The sequence below is a fragment of the Eschrichtius robustus genome, chromosome 10 (assembly GCF_028021215.1).
Source record: "Eschrichtius robustus isolate mEscRob2 chromosome 10, mEscRob2.pri, whole genome shotgun sequence".
Taxonomy (NCBI): Eukaryota; Metazoa; Chordata; class Mammalia; order Artiodactyla; family Eschrichtiidae; genus Eschrichtius; species Eschrichtius robustus.
In genome coordinates this window covers 97,072,538-97,095,810 of record NC_090833.1, presented here as the reverse complement: position 1 = coordinate 97,095,810, position 23,273 = coordinate 97,072,538, and the positions used below count along the sequence as shown (strand labels likewise).

At 38.0% G+C, this 23,273-nt stretch overlaps 1 pseudogene; it reads right to left on the bottom strand.

Moving 5' to 3' along the window:
- Positions 1 to 20,427: 20,427 nt before the first annotated feature.
- LOC137770698 (synaptosomal-associated protein 23 pseudogene) lies at positions 20,428 to 20,918 on the bottom strand (annotated as a pseudogene).
- Between the last annotated feature and the right edge of the window lie 2,355 nt (positions 20,919 to 23,273).

The window sequence follows — 23,273 nt, the reverse complement described above, 5'->3', positions numbered from 1 at the left end:
CAAAATGTTGTCGAAAAATGTCCCATAAGGAAAACTTTTGAGATACACAGAAAACCTCTGTTTAAACCATGTAAAAACTAACCAGAATAGCCAAGAAGTTTGGGAGTTGGAAATAAAACAAAAAGACATAGACCACAACACGTGCACAAATATACATTTCAATATTTTCTTGTTTTCTATTTATAATCAGAGTAAAGAATTGTCACTAAATGGTTATGAAGGAATTTTAAAATAAATCTGATGTTATAACTATTGAGATAAATTAGTAAATCAAACTGAACCAAAACCAAATGTGTTCATGGGGGCAGGGGGCAGGCTCATTCAGGGAAGGGTTTTGGAGAATTAAATATATAAACCAAGTGGAATATTCTTTATTGAAAAATATTGTGAGGTTTTAATTTGTTTATAAACAAAGTCCTTTAAAATAATCTCTTGAGCCAAATAATTCTTATTTCCCTTCAATATCATTAGGAAAACCAGTGAGCTATTCTTATACATGGCAATTGATAGGTCAGCATATTGGTTAGAAACCCAGATGTATTTATCATATTTCATGGTTATGCAGACATCAAAGACTGTAAGCATCTTGTTATAGCAAATTTGATATATTTTATTTCTAAGTGGCAGCTAAGGAGGTATATTTTCCAACTCACCCTTCAAAAGAACCTACTGTGAGGAGTGTGAGAAAGTGACAGCCTCCAGCTGCTGTGCCTCTGGACCTTTGGGACCCCTGACAGCCTTTACACTGAGGCTGTGCTCTCCCCAGGCTGCTCCCAGCCAATGTTTGGATAATGGAACAGGGCCGTCCCTGCCCTATGTGGGATTACCATAGCTGGCAGCCTTTGCTCCGGGACTCCCTATACGTGTAGCCAAGACTTTCTCAGAGCTGCATTGAAGTCTGAGGCTCTTCTTCCACAAGCCTCCCTTTCCCTGTCTCCTTTCACAGGTGTCAGATCTGCAAGGCAGTTTGAATGCTTTTCCCTCCTACTCCTGCTCCATCACTTCTTTATCCTCCACAGGTGTTTCCCTGGCAGATCGCTTACATGTCTGATTTAATCTTGGCATCTGCTTGCAAGAGAACCCTAAGTGACCCAACAAGAAAAATAAGAAAAATTTCCTTTGGGCTCCTCTAGACTCCACTGATCAATAGCAAGTGAATCCTTTTCTAGGAATTAATGGTGACACTCAACTCAGCTTAACATTCAAGGTAGGAAAGCAAGGATTATTTTTCACTCCAGAAAATGAATGACCCATTGGGACTGCAGATAATAAAACTTGGGGAATAATAAGAGGCATCTCCAAAGGACTGGAAATGCTTCATCTAGATTTAACACAGACAGGGCATTGTCCTATAAAACCACACAGATCTTAAATTCAATAGATCAAAATTTGTTTAAATTGTGTAAATCTAGAAAGATCTTAATTGTTCTTTTAAGTTTAAAATATTTGCATAATTCATGACAGGTTAATTTTTTTCAAGGATTTTTAAAAATTTGTTTTCACATGTGATTTTCTTTTTTTTTTTATAATGCAAAGTAATTCAGATCCTAATTAAGAGAATAAATAGGCACCATGTATGGCTCCCTACACACCCCCTTTTCATACCCAAAGCTCTGTTTTCTCTTCAACACCGTCTGTTTAAATCGCCCAGTCTAGCTGAGATCCTTCTGGCCTGTTCTCTAACTCATCAACTAAAAATACTTAGTTTCAGCACTTAAAAGGAAAGACTGTTCTGCCTCTTCTTAGTGCTGGAACCCACTTGTTCTGCCCTGCAGCCCCCTGCCCCTACCTCACTACCTGGCTCACCCCATCTTGTCACTTGTTTCTAACACTGATGACCCTCTGTGGGGAGACCTCTCCCCTGATCCTTCTTCCGAAGTAACACCTTTCCATCTTTTTCTCTTTGACTTGTTTATTTTTCTTGGCATTTATTACTAACTAAAATTATTTTTCTTTATGTGCTGCCTTAGTAATTGAGGAAATGTAAATTAAAACACAGTGAGATACCATTTCCCAAACGACACCAAATTGGGCACATTTAAAAAAAGGTGACATTGTCTTTAAACTGCTTGTAGGGATGTAAATTGTTACAACCACCTTGGAAAACAGTTTCTCATAATTTAGTAGGTGTGAATGTGTAAACATTTTGACACAGCAATTGCACTGTATATAACCTAGAGAAATTCCAGCTCCTTCATATAGAAAACTCATTTAAGAATATTCATAGCTGTTTTTATTGTGATATCAAAAATGGGGGAAAAACAATCCAATCAATTGGAATGGATGCGTTTGCTTAATATAATTTTATAAGGGATACAATAAAGCAATGACCATAGACTACAGTAAAATTTTCGTAATAATGAATACTATAACACTGAGCAAAAAAGCAAGTTGCAGAATACATACAGTATGATTCCATTTTTTTAAAGTTCAAAATATGCAAGCCAGGGGCTTCCCTGGTGGCGCAGTGGTTGAGAATCTGCCTGCCAGTGCAGGGGACACGGGTTCGAGCCCTGGTCTGGGAAGATCCCACATGTCGCGGAGCAGCTGGGCCCGTGAGCCACAACTACTGAGCTTGCGCGTCTGGAGCCTGTGCTCCGCAACAAGAGAGGCCACGATAGTGAGAGGCCCGCACACCGCGATGAAGAGTGGTCCCCACTTGCCACAACTAGAGAAAGCCCTCGCACAGAAACGAAGACCCAACACAGCCATAAATAAATAAATAAATAAATAAATAAATAAATAAATAAATAAATTAAAAAAAAGAAATACCTTGAAACATTAAAAAAAAAAAATGCAAGCCAAAGCAATATCTTATTTAGCAGTATATTCATATTGATGAAACTGTAAAGAAAAACAGTGGAAATAACAAACAGGTTAGGATTAAAGAAGGACCAACAGAGACCTTCAAAGATATGGGTAAGTTTTCTTTTTAGGAAGAGTGGTTACACATGAGCGTTCATTTATTTTTATTCTTTACATCTTCTGCATAACTTTCACACATTATTTTGCAAATTTTAAAAGACAAATCAAAACAATAATGCCAACAAACAATTGGGGAAAAGTAATATAGCAATAACAACAAGAAAAAGTGAGCCCTATCTGCTGGAAAGTATTACAGAGGATACAGAAAAACACATTCAAATGGCTTCTTTGTACACCAGAGCCAAAGCTTTGTTTCACAACATCTTAATGATTTCAGTGAGGTTCCTAGCTTTTGAAACAGTGATTCTCTGTTCCCTCCCCGCTACCTTGTTTATGACAAGGTGGATTCAAATAAGATACTTCTGACAGCTTTTAAACCTAAAACGCAATATAGAACTCTATTTCATCTTTGACACATGCCACTTACATCTTTTTTTGGAGTTGGACTGTAGTTGTTTCATAGATGTGGGTCTTATGCCATGATCTGACAACACCCGGTCCCTGGTGTGCCATTGCAAAGCCTCTTAGGATCAGGAGACCCTCACAAATGGAAAAACTGAATTCACAATGGGACGTCAGATCAAATGTGTATGACATCAGTCTAGTGGCTTTCTGAGTTAACCAACCCTGGGGTATATATGCGATAGCCATAAAAGGTACTTTTAAGGAGATTAAAATGTACACTACTGAAAAAGATCAAAATTAAAATACATAACTGTCTTCATAGAAATTTAAATACCATTTTTACACATAGATTGTTTTGTTTATGTAGTTGTAACAAAATAATCCTGAATATGCATAACATGTTCTGTTTTGTAAGACAACTGTGAAGATTGTAGGTATTTATATTGAGTAGTGAGAATGATAGCATTTTACAACTGGCTTTGACATCCCTCATCTCACACACTGGATAAAAAAACTGATGATCAGAGAGATTAAGTAATTTCTTTTCAGTCAGGCACTGAGCTGAGACCAGAACCCAGGTCCTCCTGACTCGGGGGTGGTTCCTCCTTTTCACCATCCAGCCCTGTCTGAAAAGGTTTACGGTCCATGGCAATATCACATAGTGTATCTCATACCATCTTGTTCTCTGTGATTAACACTGTTATTTATGAAGATTACCCAGTGGTCTAGGATGCAACTTCCCATAATCTATGAGTGCTTCCGCATCATTTATCCACATCCACAAGACGGTAAACTAAGGACTTTCCCCAAACTCTAGACCGTAGTAGTAGATATCCCAGGCAGTAAAACATGTCCTGGAATAAAGAAATTCTTATGATTCATACCAGACTGCTGTAGCCCTTTTGGATTCCCTACAGCTTTAAATTTCATATTCTTAATGCAAACTCTGCAAAGCAGTTTAGAAAACAATGTAAAGATTTTAGTAAATTAAGACAGTGGTTTTGTTTTCTCCCATTTCCTACTTATTGAATGTTCTTGCTGCAAATAAATCAGATCTCTTTATTTTCCTATGAAATATCAGTGCTATGCAAGAATGTTGGAATCAGATGGTTCCACTGTGTCTGACATCTTGTTGTTGGTGTCCATTGAGTGTCTTTGTCCTTTCTCATATATGTTGTGATCATCTTGGTTCTTACTACGAGTGATTCTCAATAAAAACCTGGGTGTTTTGAGTATTACATTATGAGATTCTGGATATCATATAAATTTTCTGTTTGACTTGCCTATTCTGACACCACTCTAGCAGGGGATGACAAGCCATCTCATTACTGCCTGGTGGAAATGGCGGTCCAGGTCATGGTCTCCAGGTTTTGGATTTGTCTCTGTTCTCACCCAGGGAGCGAGGGGTTCCTTGTTACTGCTCAGTGGGGTTGGGATTTCTGGCTCCCACTGGACCTTCACTGATGCCTCCTGCTGGGAGGGGCATGGGTGCCTTGTTCCTGCTCCTCCTTTTGCCTAACCTGACATCACGGAAGAGCCTCATTACCTTTGGATGGTGGTGAGAGTCCTGACTCTGAAACCACCTCTGCAGGGAGGGGTTAGTGTGCCTTGTTCTTGCTGGGTGGAAGTGGAAGTCCAGGGTCTCTGTGGTCTTCAGGGACACTGCTGAGATGGTCACTCATTACCACCGGCATTACCACCTGCTGAGGATGAATATCCTGGCTCCTTATGTTACAGAATTAAGTCGTACGGACCTTGTTCAGGCCCAGCTCAGCGGGGCAGGGTTCTTTTTTTCGAGTAGGAGAATAACGAGAGATCCACACAGCACAAGCCTTATTCTATGGGCAAAAAAAAAAAAAAAATGGAGAAGAAGGAATTAAGTTCATAGATCAACTTCTCACCCACCTGGTGAAAGTGATTTAACTGTAAAGAGTAAAGACAAAGGGAAGAGGAGTGAGGCAGAGGATGGGGAGACACATGCCTTAGTTAACCAGGGAAGGGGCAGGGCTTTTTTGAGGGAGTGGGGTACCACCCCCTTTATATCCATTTTTGGTCCTTAATGTCTGGTCCTGGCCACCAGTAGGTGTGTCATTTAATATGCTAATGTAGTAAAATCAACATATAATGAGACTCAGAGTCCGTTGGAGGTCAGATTCTTTGCCATCTTCGTCTCAAGCGGTTCCATCTGTTTCTTTTTGTTCTTTTTTTGTGTGTGTAGCTTCCTTTCTTATCTCTGGACCCTTTAGCTTAAGGATTTATGTTCACTCCTGCTAAAGGTTGGGGTGGGGAGGGTTGGAGGGTTGTGAGCGAGGACACTCCTACTAAAGTTGGGGGTAGATGGGTTTTGAGCAAAGATCTGGAGCGACTCTGGCAATACCTTTTCAGGGCTTCTCTGACACCCAGGGCCTGGGGGAGTTAGCACTGGGGTGCCTCATTGCAGACTGGCAGGGGTGGAAGTCTAGACTCCCAGATTGGACTTTGCTGGTAGGGTTGTGGAGGGGGCTGTAGTTTTTCTGTGGTGTTTGGCTGGAGTAGAACAGTTATTGCCTAAAAGTTTTCTGTATCTTTAGGCCTCACTTATTCTGGTCCTTTAGCTAGAGAGAACAGGCTTTTATTGGGATTTTATTTTACTTTGTACACTATTTTGCCTTTTCCAATTGGCATTTATGGGTGCTGACTTCTCCAGACCCAAGTCTGGAATATTAGATGCAAAAAGGGAAAACCCAGGCTACTCACTGTCACCTATAAAATTCTAGCACTTTACCAATTCCAAGAGAATATGATCCGACTGTTACCTGCATTTCACAGTGATTTTTCAATACAGAAATATTTTTCTCAGTAGGATCAGATTTATTCTGCATACCCACCACCTCCTATTCACCACGTAACACCTATTTGGGGGACAATTTCTATTTATCAGGTACTAAAAACCATCTTATATATTCCAAATGTTGCTATCTCAATCAGCAATATATCATTTGTTAATAGCCCAATGGCCAACAGCAAATGTATATAAATCATGGCTTGCAACCATTTGTAATTCACTAGAAGTGCAGAAAGAATTTGGGAAAAAAAAGTATTCAACTAGGTAGAGGTCATGGTAGATACTTTAAAGACTAGAAAATAAATCACTAGTTCTTAACATGTGTCGGAATTACATAAATTTAAAGAAGGACTGACAATTTGGAGAATAGTAACATGAGCAGACACGTGTAGGAGGCCGAGAGCATAGCTGAGCAAGGGGACAGGGACCTCCCTGTCTCTGGTGGGAAAGACATGTGCAGGGGCCACTAGGCACACAGGATAAACAGAGGTAGGCAAGAGCATGGCAGGTTTTAGGAGACAGACATCAGCATTTTAAGGGGATTTCAAAGGTGAAGGAAACTGTTAACTATTGGAAATGAGGAAAAGGGAAGAGATCAGTTATTGGGAATCAGTGAATCTAGATACTCTAAAGGTAGTAGATGATGAGATTGAGGTCAGCAGCAAGGTTAGTTTGAGGCAGAAGATTCTTGAAGGAGGAGGTAGATGGAGTCTGGAAATAAAAGCTGAGGAAGAGGCAGGAAGCAGCCCACTGAACGGCCTTTCCAGAGGCTCTTCTCTGAAATATTACCCAAAGCCTCCTTCCTCAGTCCAGTGGCACTTCCCCAGGCCTGGCCCTCACCGACCTTCTCATGACATCTTCCTCCCGGTGAATTAAAGGTAAACATAATCATCAGACTTAGGGCAATAGAATAAAGGGAATGAGTATGAAGAAAGAGGCAGACGTCTCTATCCTAGAAATCCACGAGAAAGGGACCATCTCTGACCATAACACAGGGAGGACTGAAATTTGGGGAGAAGAGAGAGGTGGATTAAAGATGTCTTAAATTGAAGGAGAGAGCAAAATTCCCAGGTCAGGGCATATGGCACATCCACTTTAGAGGCCCTGGAAACCCCTTCATGACTGAATTGAAAGATACTAAATTGGGCAGGTAGATAGGAAGATGCCAGGCTGATCCTGGGGATCACCAAATCCCCTTCCCACCTAGGCCCTCCTCTTTTGATTATTCATTTTTCCAGTTCACAGTTTTATTTGCTAGAAAAAGTTACTCTTGCTGCACAGATTTAAAAAAAAAAAAAAAAGTTTCCAGAAATGCAAAGAATTTTTCAGAGGGACTCACAGCCTCACTGGGGAAGAAGGGAAATTTTGTCTCAATACTTCTTTTCCTTCCAGAAACTCCTCACACAGTCTTCTCTGAGTCCTGAACCATCAGACCTACTCCTCCCCCGCATCCCCACACAAAGCACTGCCCTCCATATCCTTGAACTCAAGGTGGGGAATGTACCAGCCCCCATCCTTATTCCCTCCAGTCTCAGATCCTCCAAAACCTGGGGACCAGGAAAGGTCCCAGGCAGTAACACTTCTCTTGACAGAGGTAAAGAAATATTAATAAAAACAAAAAGAAAGAAAGAAAAAGAAAGAAAGAAAGAAAGATTTATTGCTTTTTCTCTTAGATGCATGATCTCATTGCTTAACTATACCTAATGAGGCCTAATTCTTCCTTCTAAACCTGGCCTCTCAGTCAGCAACAGATTTCACCAGTCCCACTGTGTATACTGATGATGCGCTGATAACCAAATGTCATTCTTGAAAAAACGTGGAACTTTTGACTATTTTCTAGTGCAGGAGTTTTGCAGCCAGATTTCTAAAATACATAGTGAAACTGGTTTCGACACTAAACTCGAATAATTGATCTTAGGTTATGAATACAAATTATGAATAACCATAATATTATGAATAACCACAAATTATGAATAATCATAAGTCCAGTTTGGTTTACTAACATCTAATCCTCAGCAGAATGGAAAATGAAAAATATAGAATTCTATATTACATTTGCTATCAAATTTTAGCCAGTCTTGGAGACTCTCTTGGTTCTAGGACAAGGCCACATTTTGAAAGCAAATTCTTTAGTGTAGTGTTTCTCAAACTTCAGAGGACGTAGGAATCACTGGGAGGACCCCCCCAGACCCAGAGATTCTGATCCAGTATTTTGGGACTAGGGGCAGGGAATTTGCTTTTCTAATACAAGATGTTGTTGATGCTGCAGTCATCAGCACATTTTGAGTTGCACTGCCTTGAAAGATACCCTGTTTATTTCCATTTTCATCATTGCTGTGTTCTCCATACCTAGTAGCTTAGAACCATTCATTATAACTGAAGAGAGGTAAGTTATAAGAAATTTTGCTCCCTTTAATTGCTTGATTTTGAATTGTGTCCTTTGCTAAATAAGTAAGCTACCACTGAACCAAGAATATAAAATAAACCCCTAAATTCTAGTAGTTAGAACATCAAGTATTAAGAATGTGCAGTTTGAATGAGCAAGACATCCTTGGTCCCTCAGTGTAGCCCTCAAGTAAAACAGTGCCAGGAACTGTTTTGATTATGATGTCATCATGGTGGTCAGAGCTCATTGCCCACAGAGTTTAGTGCGGTGACATTGGCTGCTGATAGCGTTTTCTCATTAGCCCTTACCTGTAACATGCTTGGAGAATAGAGGGATACTTAAAATGAACTCACCCTCTCTTGGTTTGACCAGTCTCCATTTAATTGGAATAATTAGTTCTTCCAAAAATCATACTGATTTAAAGGATATTTTTACTTTTCTGTAGATTTGAAAATTCTCATTGGTGAGGATCCCTTGAAGATATGGCCACTCCCCAGGGCCAGAGAATGACACTCCCCAGCCCCAGGGCCTACCTGACTGTTGGCAAGAGGCCCAGTGTCTACCATGTGGGCCTGTCCATAGAGCAGCTTATAGCATGAAACTGGCTTCTTCCAGAGCAAGTGAGTAAGAGAGGGAGAGCAGGTCATTTTGTCACTTATCTTGGAAGCAGTACCTCTATTCATGCTTCTGCTATATACTATTTGTTTGAAGGAAGTCAGTAAGTCTAGCCCATATTTAAGGGAAGGGGGAATCACACAACAGTGGGGATACAAGCAGATAGGGGTCTTTGGGGGTCACCTTAGAGGCTGCCTCCCATAAGAACACTTTTTTGAAATGCTCTCTAAATATACAAAATGAGCCAGTCTCCACAATTTATTCATCATAAAATTTCTCTGGTCAGTTTTAACATCAAACCGGCATACGCTGCGATTAGCCTTAATTGTTGGCATGTCACAATACATAGTCCATTTTTCTAATTTGATAATACAGTTGAAATTTTTGATCACTCCAAATTTAATCATTTGTTTTGTTTTTCATATAAAAATTTTTTGTATAGAAAATTTTTTAAAAGTTTAGAGGACAGTGTTGAACTTAAATGTATACTTTTATAGGTCTTAAACTCAAAGAAAATTATTTTCCATTTTGGGATGATTAAATGGTCCTCAGAAACTTACTTGTACTATGTGTTTGCTTACAGAACCTTTCAAGTTTGAGTACATAGTTGAACTTCCAAATAGTAATTTGGTAGAAGTAAAATGGTTAATGTTGACAGACTCACATAGAATATCGTCTCATGAGTATCCAGCATGGATCTCACACTTCATACACCCAGAAGGCCCACTTGAGACCGGGATGTCATGATGAGGTTCCTCCCTCCCCAGTAAGGACCACAGCTCAGCCAGCTGCAGAGAGGGCTGATCAACAGGTTCATGCTCTAAAAGCAGAGTTGCATTATCTCATTCAAACTCCCTAGTAAAAAGTAATATTCTAGGTACGTTTCTTACCTTCATCCCAAAGGTACACAGAAGAAACTAGAGGAGAGTTTTCTGGATAGACACATCTGGTCCTTTTGTGTGAACTTCAGTCACTCAAAATGGGTATGCTGCCTGTAGAAACATTTCAGCTTGCAAAAAACCTGGCCCAGTATCAGACTTCACTTGAATTCTACACTGGTAGCAGTGAGTGGAGAGGAAGGTCGTGCAGGGACAATATCCTGCAGAGGAACACAGTCTTGCATGTAAGTGTCTCCTTGGTCTTGCCAAACCTCAGTTTCCTCTTCAGTAAAAATAAAGTAAAAGAGTGACCTTGGGTTAGGCAAAGTCTTAGATACAACATCAAAAGCACAAGTGATTAAATAAAGATAAGTTGGTCTTCATCAAAATGCAAACATTTTGAACTTCAAAAGACATCATTAATACATGAAAAAACAGGCCACAGATTGGGAGAAAAAAATTTCAAAGCATATATATGATAAATGACTTGTATCTAAAATATATTTTAAAAGCATACTCAATTACCAGAAGAGAAAAATGCAATAAAAAATAAACAAATATTTTTGAATAGACATTTCATCAAAGAAGACATATATAGGAATGACCAAGCACATACATGATTCTCAATATTTTTAGACATTTTAGTAATGCAAGTAAAAAACACAGTGAGATCCTAATTCACAGTCACTAGAATGACTACATAAAAACACTGGACAATAACAAGTGCTGGAGAAGATGTGGAGAAATTGGAACCCTCATTCGTTGCTCAAGGGAATATAAAAAGATGCCGCTTTCACTTATTTGAAAATTAACTCCTGAGCGTCCATCCAAGAGAAATAAAAATATGTGTGTCTGTACAAAGATTTGTACATGAATGGTCATAGCAGATCATTTATAACAGCTAAAAAGTGGAAATAATACAAATGCCCATCCATGTTACAACACAGATGAACCTCAGATATAAGTAAATTCTAAAAAGCACATATTATAAAATTCTATTTATATGAAATATCCACAAAATATAAATCTGTAGAGACAGAAAGTACATTAGTGATCACTTAGAATTGGAGTGGGAATGAAGAGTGGCTGCAGATGAACACGAGGGATCTTTATGTGGGGGTGGAAATGTTCTAAAGTTGGGTTGTGGTCTTAGTTGTACAACACTACAAATTTACTAGAAACTATTGAATTTTACACCTAAATTTGGTGACTTTTATGGTATATATATATATGTATATACTATATAATATATAATTCTGTGGGTATATATATATGATATATATACATCAATAAAGCTGGTAAAAAAAATGGTAACTTTCAGTGTTGTGGTAAAAAGTGGAGTTTCAGTGCATGGTGTATGGGGCTAGTTAATGAATGGCAGCTGTTAGTATCACTATTGTCTTGATTTCTGACTCTTCTTTGTCATCATTTCGACTTCTTAACTACTATGTAAGATTAAGAAACCAAACTTGTATGTATACTCAAAAAATGGAGTGATAGCTCACCTTTTCCTGCCACATTCTTGTGCCATTTAGATAAAAAAGAAAATGAATATGTAATATCATCACCTACAGATGGAATTATGTCCATAATTTAATTAGACCTTATCAGTATTTGAAATTATTTTCCCTAAATTCTAATCCATGAAATAAAGGCACAGTCATTTCTGTTAGAAGTCTTCACTTCATAGTGAAACCAAATTATTTAATAGTATTTGCACCAACTGAATCTTAGGAAGCCATTTATATTTTTAAACATTTGGTAGTTTTCTTTTATAGCTCTTGTAAAATATAAAAATAAAATTATTTTAGCTGATAGTCTATAATTAGAGATACAATCAAGAAAAGAGAACAGAAACTGAAATTCTGATAGCAGAATGAATTTTATAGGCCATTAGAAACTTTGAGAGCCACAAATTTTAATTAACATTTTATGTTTGCAAGTTGTTAGAGCCATTGCATTTTGCTGCCCTTCTATGTGTAAGAAGCATATTTTAAATAGTGAATGTAGAAAACAAAATGGGAAAAGCTCCACCAATAATCCAAATATTTTGCTTTTCTTTATGTATTCTCGAGGGTTTCTTCCAAGTTTTATGCTTGCTTCTTTTTATTACTGGGGGGCGGTAATCCTCTACTAGAGTGGGGTAAAGCAGTAAGAAAACACAGGTAAAACCAAATATTAAAAAAAATTTTTTAACAAGAAAAGTAATGCTAAATATCTAGAATTTTGTTTCATTGCAGAGTTACTTAGCTCCTTGTTAGACTAAGGCTGGGAATCATCATGTTCTTTCACATTTCAAAATAGACCATGATAGTGTTGGGTACAGACAAGAAAATTCCCAAGTTGCTGAAAATTACCTTTCTGTTTTAAGTAAATAAACCCTGGAATCATCTATGATTTTAAGAGGCAAGAAAAGACACTGCATGTACAAAAATTAGAAAATTAAAGCAACAAGAAAATACTACACAGTGGAGGCAATGGGCAAAATTCAGACCAATGTGCCCATTTAGGGACTCCTAATGAAAGTAAGGAGGAAGAGGAGGGTGGATGTGGGGAAGGTGGTACCTACTTCCTGCTGACACAAGGAGTGCTCTTGAGTTTCGGTCTCAAGCTCCTTTGGGAGATGAAGAAGAGTTCCTGAGTCCTTGGGTCATTTGGTAACAATGACCTGTGACCACTCCTTTCCCCTGAACCCCCAATGTCTATTAGATGAAATTGTCCTTCTGGCTAACTCGTCAGTGATGTGTAACTCACCTTCTTTTCAGGGTCTGTTCTTTGTTTTTTTTCTGGACACTTATTGTTCTATCTGTCCAGTGTTCTCTTTTTGGGAGACACTTTCTACCCTGTTCATCTCTGCAACGCCTTCCATCCACATGATCTCTACAGAAGGTGTCATATTCTTAGCTGACGAACCTCTGGTTGATTCATCAGGGATGAGCTTCTGACCTAGGGTTGGATGATCATGATTCTTCCCTAGGAATCTAAAATGTTTCACTTTCCCACTCCCATCTGATTCATCTCATGAACAAAAGACATAATCTTAGGTACCCACATTCATTGAAGGAACAAAAAAGCCATCCCACCCAGAAGGATAAGAATAAAGTACACACATATAGGGAAGCAGAGAAAAGAGAAACAATCTCTTTTTGTTTATTTTAGCAAATTCAAGTTGTATTTCTGTAATGTTATTTTGAGAAGACATATTTCTAATACCAAGATTGTAGTTACATGTCCATTGAGCTCACCCCCTTGTAAGTAGAGAGTATTCACCTTGTTTAAAACTTAAACTGTGTTCTCTTCATCTAAATATTCAAGCCAGTTTCACGTAGAAGCACTCACTTTTCTTAACTGCTGTTGAGATGTTCCATAGATTCATACATTGAAAGACAGAGCTCTCAGAGAAGGATTTTTAGATAAACGCCACCCTTCTCAACGAGAGAGATGATTAAAAAAAATCACTGGAGATCAAATCTCTTGGCATCAGTCAAGTGAAGTCTTGCCTCCCTGTCCTTGCCAACCTATATGATATGTATTTGACATATCATATAACTAAGAAATCAGTTTTGTTGTTTAACAGCTAAGATTTTTGGAGTTTTTATACCACAGTATAACCTTACCTGACCTCACTGGTGTGAATATTTATTTAGTTTTTATACTTTTTTTGACTTTTACTTACATGGAACTTATTTTATTGATATTTTATATGAGAATATAAATAAAAATACATTTGCTTTGCATTTCATCACCACACAATTATACAATGTAATGTTGATTGGTTTTATCTATATCTATATATTTATCTGTATCTATCTATCTATATCAAGAAGAGTAGTAGGGAATTATGTTGAGATTTTTAGTAACTTCTGTTTAAGCATAAGAACTATTCTTTGAGGGGAAGCCAGAATGAGAGTGAAAAACTGGAAACTGCACTGAATTGCAAGAAATACTAGCCCCAAAACAATTAAGGTTATGTGTATATCTATATCTATCTATATCTATATCTATCTATATATATATATATATAAAGGTTATATATATGGGAAATATATATTATTAATATAATATACATAATATATAATAATTTAATATATTGTACAATAATTTTAAAGATAATTTAATGTAATATTAATATTTCACAATATATAATAATTTACTATAATATTAATGTATATATATTATTTTTATGAGAGGGAAATATATATATATATATATATATATAAAGGTTTTATATATATATATTTCCCTCTCATGAAGAACCAAAGGGGCAGCACTTTGTGGGTGTAGCACCTCCATGATATGATTGCAAGAGTCTTCTTAACAACTCCTCTATGAGCTCAAGAACAAAACAAAAAAATCCCCACTCATTTTTGCTCTAATTCTCATATACATATATATATATCCCTGATCTACAAATCTTGTAGATCAAGATCCTGCTACTCATTACATTGAAGTGTTGTATTTTATTTCATTGGGTGCTCCATCAATTATACTCTTTCACATTTTCTCCCAACTTCCATCAGAAGTGCACACGTACTTTGTTCATGGATCAAACAATGTTGATACCACTTTCATGGACATAGGAAGGTTTACACCAACCTTCATCTTCAGGGATTTCCATGCAGAGGCTGCATTGATAAGGAATGCATATTATCAAGGAACACTTGGCTCTGGACAAGATGGTAACAGCCATGTTATGAGGTAAAAGGACAGACTCTGAATTTGGAAGCAGGTCAGAGTGTTATATGACACTGGTGGCTGCCTTTTGATATGTGTATGTACTTGGCTGGATAAAATGTTGAAAGAGAGGGGAAGACTTTGGCCCACAAGTTGCCTATATACGCCTGACCATAAATAAGTTCTTATAACTTAGTTTGTATCAGAAAGCAACCTCCACAACATTAACATTGGTCACGGTCAGGTAGCATAACAAAAAGATGAAATCATGATATTGGAAACATTAAAAAAAATGTGGAGCTGCTTATTTCATGAAATGTTGGGAAATTACAAGTTTTTTAAAGATGGCTTTATTGAGGCTACAAGTGTTATGTTAGACCTCATAATAAGGTCTGCTATGAGGTGAATATTTTTTAAAACTGACAAATTTAAGGAGAACCCGGCAGGAAGGGTGGGGAGTCTGCTTTAGTGAGGGGTCCAGTCACACCAGCACCGCGTAACAGAGAAAAGCAGCGCACAGCCATTCTGTACTCCACAGAGAGACCAAGAGAGGGAGAAATAGAGTATACACATCAACGAAAATGCAACAAATTGGTAGAATAAACCAGAGTCTGGAAAGTAGTAGTAAATATGGTGTGAAAATATGAATGAAACTTACTGTTAAGATTCCTGGGAAAATCACAGAAACCCCTCAGGGGGCCTTAAGCTCTGATGTGTAAAACAGCAACTATATGCTCAAAGTACCAGAACAAATTGTGAACTTATCACTTCAGAAGTCAATCAGATCAAAAGGAAAATTCAACACTGGGAGCATAATGAGACAGAAATTCTAATTTACTTGACAGAAAAGGAGGATCACTTTAAATCACCATGTGGATACCAGGATTTTAAAATGGGCCAAACAGGCTAGAGAAGAACATTTCAGTAGGAGAAAAATGCCCTAATACACTATCTTATCTATCTTATATAAGCAAGCTCTGGAAACTTTTTAAAAATAATAATTTTCTTGAAGTATAACTAACCATAATGGGTTGAATAGTGCCCCCTCAAAATTCATGTCCTCCCAGAACCTCAGAATGTGACGTATTTGGCATTGGGGTATTTGCAGATGTAATTAAGGTAAGGATTATGATGAGATCCCATTAGATGAGAGTGGTCTCTAAATCAAATGAGATTGTCCATATAAGAAACAGAAAAGAACACACACAGAGACGCAAAGGAGAACACCATGTGGAGATGGAGGCAGAGATTTGAGTGCTCAATCCAGGAAAGTGCCAAGGATTGCCAGCAACCACCAGAAACTAGGGGAAAGGTATGGAACAGATAGTCCCTCAGAGCCTCCAGAAGGAACTAACCTTGCCCAAACCTTGATTTTTTGACTTCTGGCCTTCCAAAACTGTAGAGAGAAAACAATTCTGTTGTTTTAAGCCACCAAGTTTGTGAAAATTTGTTTTGGCAGCCCCTAGGAAACTAATACAGATTCTGGTACTGGGAACTAAGGTGCCATAGTAACAGATACCTAAAAATGTGGAAGTGGCTTTGAATTTAGGTAATGAGTAAAGGCTAGGAGAATTTAGAGGTTGGTGATTGGAAAATCCTAGATCATCTTGATGAGAAAGTAGAAATATGATGTTAAAGGTGATTCTGGTGAGAGCTCAGAGAGAAGTCAAAAGCATTGTAAGGAAAGCGTCTCATCATGAACATCCTATTGTTCATGAACAGAATCTTGATATAAATATAAATATGATTATAATTATAAATATAAATCTCTCTGGTGAGACTTTAAAAGGAAATGAGGAACATATTATTGGAAATTGGAGAAAAGGTAATTTTTGTTATAAAGAGGCAGAAAACTTGGCTGAATTGTGTTCCTTCATTCTGGGTGGAAAATAGAACTTGCACGCAATAAACTTGGATATGGAGCTGAAGAGATTTCCAAGCAAAGCTCCTTCCTGCTGATAGTAAAATGCCCGAGGAAAGAGAGAAATTGAAAAAGGAACTACTAGGCAAAAAGGAACCAGCACTTGATTATTTGGAAGGTTTCAAGGCAATCCAGATTACAAAGTATGAAGAAACGAGGAAATTCAGTTTTGGGAGGAAGTGTGCTGGGGAGAGAGGGCCAAGGTGTGGCTGGAAAACGTGTTGCAGAAGAGATTATGTAGGTGACTCCTGGGTCCACTCAACCATCTCAGCAGAAGCCCGGAATAGAGATGGGGTTATACGGGGAGATTCAGTGAAGAACTCTTTTGCCTAATGGAGTAGACCCCCTTGACACACACCAAAGACCAATGTGGTTTTTGAGAATGTTACATCAGCAGAAACACTGCCAGCTTGGACTGAAGGGAACAGAGACAGGAAGAAATGAAGGGAGGCTGTTAAACTCCTGAGATTTTACAAACAGGATGTGGGACTGATAGAACTACTTGGCTACAAACATGGGCTGACCTTCAGGAAAAAGGATGAACAGTTCCAAAGACAGAGTGTGGACATGGAAGTAGAGCCCAGAGACACAGGCTTAGGGCCAGGGGCCAACAAGGCCACCACCACTGGCCCAAAGGACAGGGCATCAAGCCACAGAGAATCTTCTTTGAAACCTAATGAGATTTGTCCTGCTGGGCTTAGAGTTGCTTGGTGACCCCTTTCCATTCCTAGATGAAAACGAGAATGTCTATTCTGTACCTGTACCACCACTCTATTCTGAAAGAGAAAGTGTTACCAAGTCTAAGACCATACTGCTCGCTGCACGACAGGCCAATAATCAAGAGACGAGTTGTAGGGGCAAGGAATAACGACTTTATTTGGAAAGCCAGCAGACCGAGAAGATGGTGGGCTTGTGCCCCAAAGAACCATCTTGCCTGAGTTAGAATTCAGGCTCCTTTTATACTAAAAGGGGAGGGAGTAAAGTCAAACACTTCCTAGTTCCCATCAGCCTCTGGAGGGGATGTGTTAATATTTTCCTCCCTGCAGTCATTCACAGGTGGGCCTGATCAGGATGTTTCCTGTGAGCTAAACAAAGGTATTTTAGCTTAATACTCATTACCTGGAAAGCAGGGTTCCCAGAGATGGGCCATTATGTATAATTTAAGCTTATATGCAACACCCCTTTAGTGATTAACTTGTAATAGAATACAAAAGATTCTTCCATATTACAAAAGGTTGTTTTCTAGTTTCATAGGTCCACAGGTGGGGAGACAGTTTTTCCAGGCGTGGACCATACTACCCAGAGTCTCACCCATGCCTGATTTAGATGATGAGATTTGGGACCTTTTATGTTGATGATATTTAGGTGAGAGTTTGAGCTTAGAGTTGATGCTGGGATGGGTTAAGGTTTTGGGGGATATTAGAATGGGGTGAATGTACTGGGCACATGAGAGGGATGTGAATGTTTACTATCATGTAGGAGCCGTTACTCTTTATTGCTCTTTTATTCAGAGTTTTACTAAATTTTTTTGTTTATTTTTCATGTGAACTTTCTAATTGGCTTGACTAAAGCACCTCACCACTCACCAAAACAAAAATGAAAGCCAAAACTGTTATTTTAATTGGGATCACATTGAATGTATACATTAATTTAGGAATAACTAATATCTTAATGATACTAGGTCTACTTAAAACCTATTGTTTAAGACATATTTACCTGGCTAATTTATTATTGATTCCCTCTTCCCTTCTATCCATATTTCTTTTTTTAATTTATTTATGGATCTTTGCTTTATTCAGTTTGTCAAATAAGAGCTGACAAAATTATTGCTTTCCACCCCCCAAAAAGTAGTCACAGAAGCACATCACTTATTTGAAAAAACAGTTTCCTTAGCTACAAAATTTAATTGTAGGGATCAAACAGTGGTTATTGGTCAAACCAATCGACATCAATAGCTTTGAAGTGTGCAGAAGCTAGTTTTTAAATAAAGGTGACAAATACCAATCAAATTCTTATAACACTGTTCAAGATCTAAACAAATGTGATTCTGGAAGTTGAATACAAAAGGCTAAGAGAATGATAGTGCAGTCATCAATAAGTAAACAAAGACATAATTTTCTAAATCATTTTTAGTTAAACAGAATACATTCTAGTTTTAAAAAAAGTTTAAAGCTACATAAAACTCAGAGTAATCTAACCATTTTCTACCTGAGATCAAAACAAGTTTCTTTTTTCCTATCTAAACATAATTCTTGGCATTGAGGTAAATCTGAATTCATGTGATATACTTTGTCAAACTTTTCAAAAAATTTTAAGCCCTGCTGTAGAGAGAAATTCTCATATTATATATACATATTTACATATTTTTTCTTCAAAGACTAATGACACATTTATGAGGTTAATAGGCCTGTAATGGGACCATGATACTATTTTTTTTAATTAATTAATTTATTTTGGCTGCATTGGGTCTTCATTGCTACGTGTGGGCTTTCTCTAGTTGTGGCCAGCGGGGGCTACTCTTCATTGCGCTGCGCCGGCTTCTCATTGCGGTGGCTTCTCTTGTTGCAGAGCACAGGCTCTAGGCGCGTGGGTTTCAGTAGTTGTGGTGCATGGGCTCAGTAGCTGTGGCTCGCGGGCTCTAGAGTGCAGGCCCAGTAGTTGTGGCTCACGGGCTTAGTTGCTCCATGGCATGTGGGATCTTCCCGGACCAGGGCTAGAACCTGTGTCCTCTGCACTGGCAGGTGGATTCTTAACCACTGTGCCACCAGGGAAGTCCAAATGATAGTACTAATAATATGAAAATAAAAAGCCATTCATTTATACCATGTATTCCTATATGGTGCAAAATGAAATGGGATCATAGAATTTATGTACATAAATGAATCACAAAGAGTTCAGAAATTAAGCTCACTTTAAGAAAACTCATTCTATTCTTTGTTGACGCAGAGGTTGCAAAATTGTGATGTATAACAAAAATGTTGTGTATACAGACTCCAAAACCAAGCATTGGCCTAAATTGGCAATAACTGCAACTTAAATAGAAATTAAACCCAACTAGATCTTCACTGTGGTTATGCAACTTCTGGCTTTAGGGTCTGCAGGTTTTACTGAGGTAACAACCTCTTATCTCTTGCCTCTCCTCCTTGTGCCTGCCCCCAGTGCCCCCAGCTTCCTTTTACATGGCTGTCTTTGGCAATGCTTCCAAATTTTGAAAGCAGAAGAACCTGCTAAGTAAATGGAGAGAATGAAAAATAACACTATATATGATGTATGAAAACCAACCTAAGAGTATGGACTGAGAAAGAAAATACTAGAAGGAAAACTAAGCAGCAGTCTACCCTCAAGGGAAAAAGAGAAAATAAAAGAATAGGGGGGCTGTTACTCCTAGATCTTCTTCCACATCATCTCCCAATTAGAAGAGTGTGGAAACAAAATTTCAATCTCTGGAAAGGTAATGACTTTGAAGGAGGAGCTAGGGAAATGAATAAATGATAAAGAAGTACAGGGCTTCCCTGGTAGCACAGTGGTTGAGAGTCTGCCTGCCAATGCAGGGGACACGGGTTCGAGCCCTGGTCTGGGAGGATCCCGCGTGCCGCGGAGCAACTGGTCCCGTGAGCCACAATTACTGAGCCTGCGCGCCTGGAGCCTGTGCTCCGCAACAAGAGAGGCCGCGATAGTGAGAGGCCCGCGCACCGCGATGAAGAGTGGCCCCCGCTTGCCACAACTAGGGAAAGCCCTCGCACAGAAACGAAGACCCAACACAGCCAAAAATAAATAAATAAAAATTTTTTAAAAAAAAGTACAGCAGTAGCTTTAGCTGTCAATGAGTTTCTTTGCTCTGGCATTGGCATTGTCAATACGATCTTTGTTGGTGTTAGCCTCTTCTGTGATCTGTTCTATTTGTCGATTTTGAGCCTCAATCTCATTGCCCATGTCCAGGGCCATGTTTTTTAGATTTCCTAGGATACTTCCCACTTGATTCAGGTTCTCTTCCATTTCATCTTCCCTGGCATCATTTGTTATACTATTACATGGGCATATACAAAGGCCACAGCACTAGTTTAGTTCTGTTAAAGTCTTCTCTGCTTCTCTCATGTCTTTGTTTATTTGGTCCATGCCTTCTTCTGTGTGTTTTAGTTGTTCCCCGTGTTCATCCAGCATAGTGATAGTCTTGATTCCTGCATCCTGAGACTCAGTGTCTAAACCCAGGATTCTCCTCATACTTTCCGGAGACTCATCAGTAACCTGGTTAGCCCTCAGCTGAATTTCTTCTGCTGACAGATTATCCATGATGAATTAAAACTCTTGATAGGTGCAGAAACTGAACGTAGATATTCAAGCAGTTCTGGCCACTCCCTTCTGGCCGCAGCAGCTTGGACACCTGCGGGCCGAACTCCCACCCATATTTCTTGAAATCGTTCTCCTTTTTATGCCTAGTCTGTTCATTTATTATCTCAGTTCTAGATATTCTAAAAGATACAAAGTAGAATCATATTCTGCTCTCAAGCTGTCTATAATTTCATAATGAAGATAAGGTATCTGCATTTATAATTAAAATCTGAGAGATAAAATAGTAAGTATCCCACAAAACAGAAAACCTTCTTTAGAATCTAAACAGCCTATAATGAAAAGCAAAGATCTCTACTCCCCTTTCCTATTTATTGGACTGTTTATTAGAGTAGTGCACCAATGGACAGTGGAAAGTGGATGTGTATGAACTTTGGAATAGGCAGACCTGAATTAATTTCCTCAGGGGTAAGGGCTAGGTAAGGAAACTTGAGTCAAATTTTGGAACCAGTTCTCTTGCTTTCCTAATGGACATCCCCATATCTTCTTTTTAGAGCTGTTGAGGGATGAAAAGAAATACACTTTGTAGCATATCTATTATATAATGCATGCCCTTTAAATCATACTGTCTCCTCTGGTACACTTCTCATCTAAATTCAATGAGCCCACTGCAATGGACACAGCCCATCAAGGAAAAATATTTAATTTAAAGGTACCCTGAGAACTGTGTATCTATGTGTTGTTTGTATATCCTTCTTTAAAGCTATAAAAAAAAAAAACACTTGAAATTTCAAAACATTAAGTATCATGACTAAAAATAAAGTAAATAGAACAAAAAAGACTTATGTTCTATCAAATACAAGTTTTCTTCATGCAGGTTTTGTACATTGCTTTAAACATTCGTCATACTTTTGAATTTTTGCTATTGTTCTTGTTATGAAAATGAAGTGATTTCTTCCATGTATCTTCTCAATTGTTGTTGATTACAAATGTATCTTTTTATAGTGCAAGTCTGTCTAGAATAGAATTCTCTAGCACAGGCAAAAGTGACACAAGTATAAATGCAGATTTTCTTCTGCAACTCAGCCTAAGTTAATGTGGACTATTAATCCATAGCTTCTTATCAGAAGTGCATTAAGGGAGTATATGTCTAGGATATAATTATACTGCAGATCTGTTGATGATTGTAAAACTATTGATCTCCCTTCATTCATTTTATTTTATCTCTTAAATTTGTGTGGATTTAACCATAAATCCAAAAGATAAGTTATTGCTGTCAGGGTTGGGGCTGTGTAGTAAGTATATAATAAATTGTTCCTGTGGACCACAAAATTCTTGAGACTTGATCTGCTGAAGTGACAAATGGAAAGATAGCATCTGTTTTAAATATTAGCTGCTAGTGGGAGAGGCAGGATCAAAACCACAATGTCCACTGTGTGTGTGTGGGGGGGGGCTTTTTAACAGCTTTACTGACATATAATTCACATACCATAAAGTTCACTCATTTATTCAATGTTTTTCAAGTACAGTAACAGAGAGTGCCAACATCATGATTAACTAGTTTTAAAACATTTTCATCACTCTCCCAAAGAAACCTATACTCACCATCAGCTACTCTATATCTGCTATTCCCTGCCCAACTCTGTCCCTACTTATGCTAATTAGTAACTATGAATACACTTTCTGTCTTTAGACATTTGCCTTTTCTGGAAATTTAATATAAATGGAATCATCTGTGTTCTTTTCTGACTGGACTCTTTTACTTAGAATAATATTTTCAAAGGTTCATCCATGTTGTAGAATATATCAGTACTTCCTTATTTTGCTGATTATTTCAGTGGATATACCATATTTATATGTCCCTTCGTCAGTTGATGGACATTTGGTCGTTGCCATTTTTTTGGCTCTGATGAATAATGCTGATATGAACATTCATATGCAAGTTTTTTCTATGGACATATGTTCTAACCTTTCTTGGGTATGTATTTATGAGTGTAATTGCTGGATCATATAGTAATTCTGTGTTTAACATTTTGAGGAACTGCCAAACTGTTTTCTAAAGCAGATGCATCGTTTCATATTCTCATCAGCAATATATGAGGATTCCAATTTCTTCACATCCTCACCAACATCTGCTTTTGTCTTTTTTATTTTAGCCATCCTAATGGGTGAAAAGTGGTATCTCATTATGGTTTGAATCTTCAGTTCCCTAACAACTGATGATTTTGAACATTCCTGTGTGCTTGTTGCCATTTTTATATTTTCTTCAGAGAAATGTCTACAAATACTTAGTCCATTTTTAACATGAGTTATTTATCTTATGACTCAGTAGTATAAGATCTTTATGCATTCTGAATA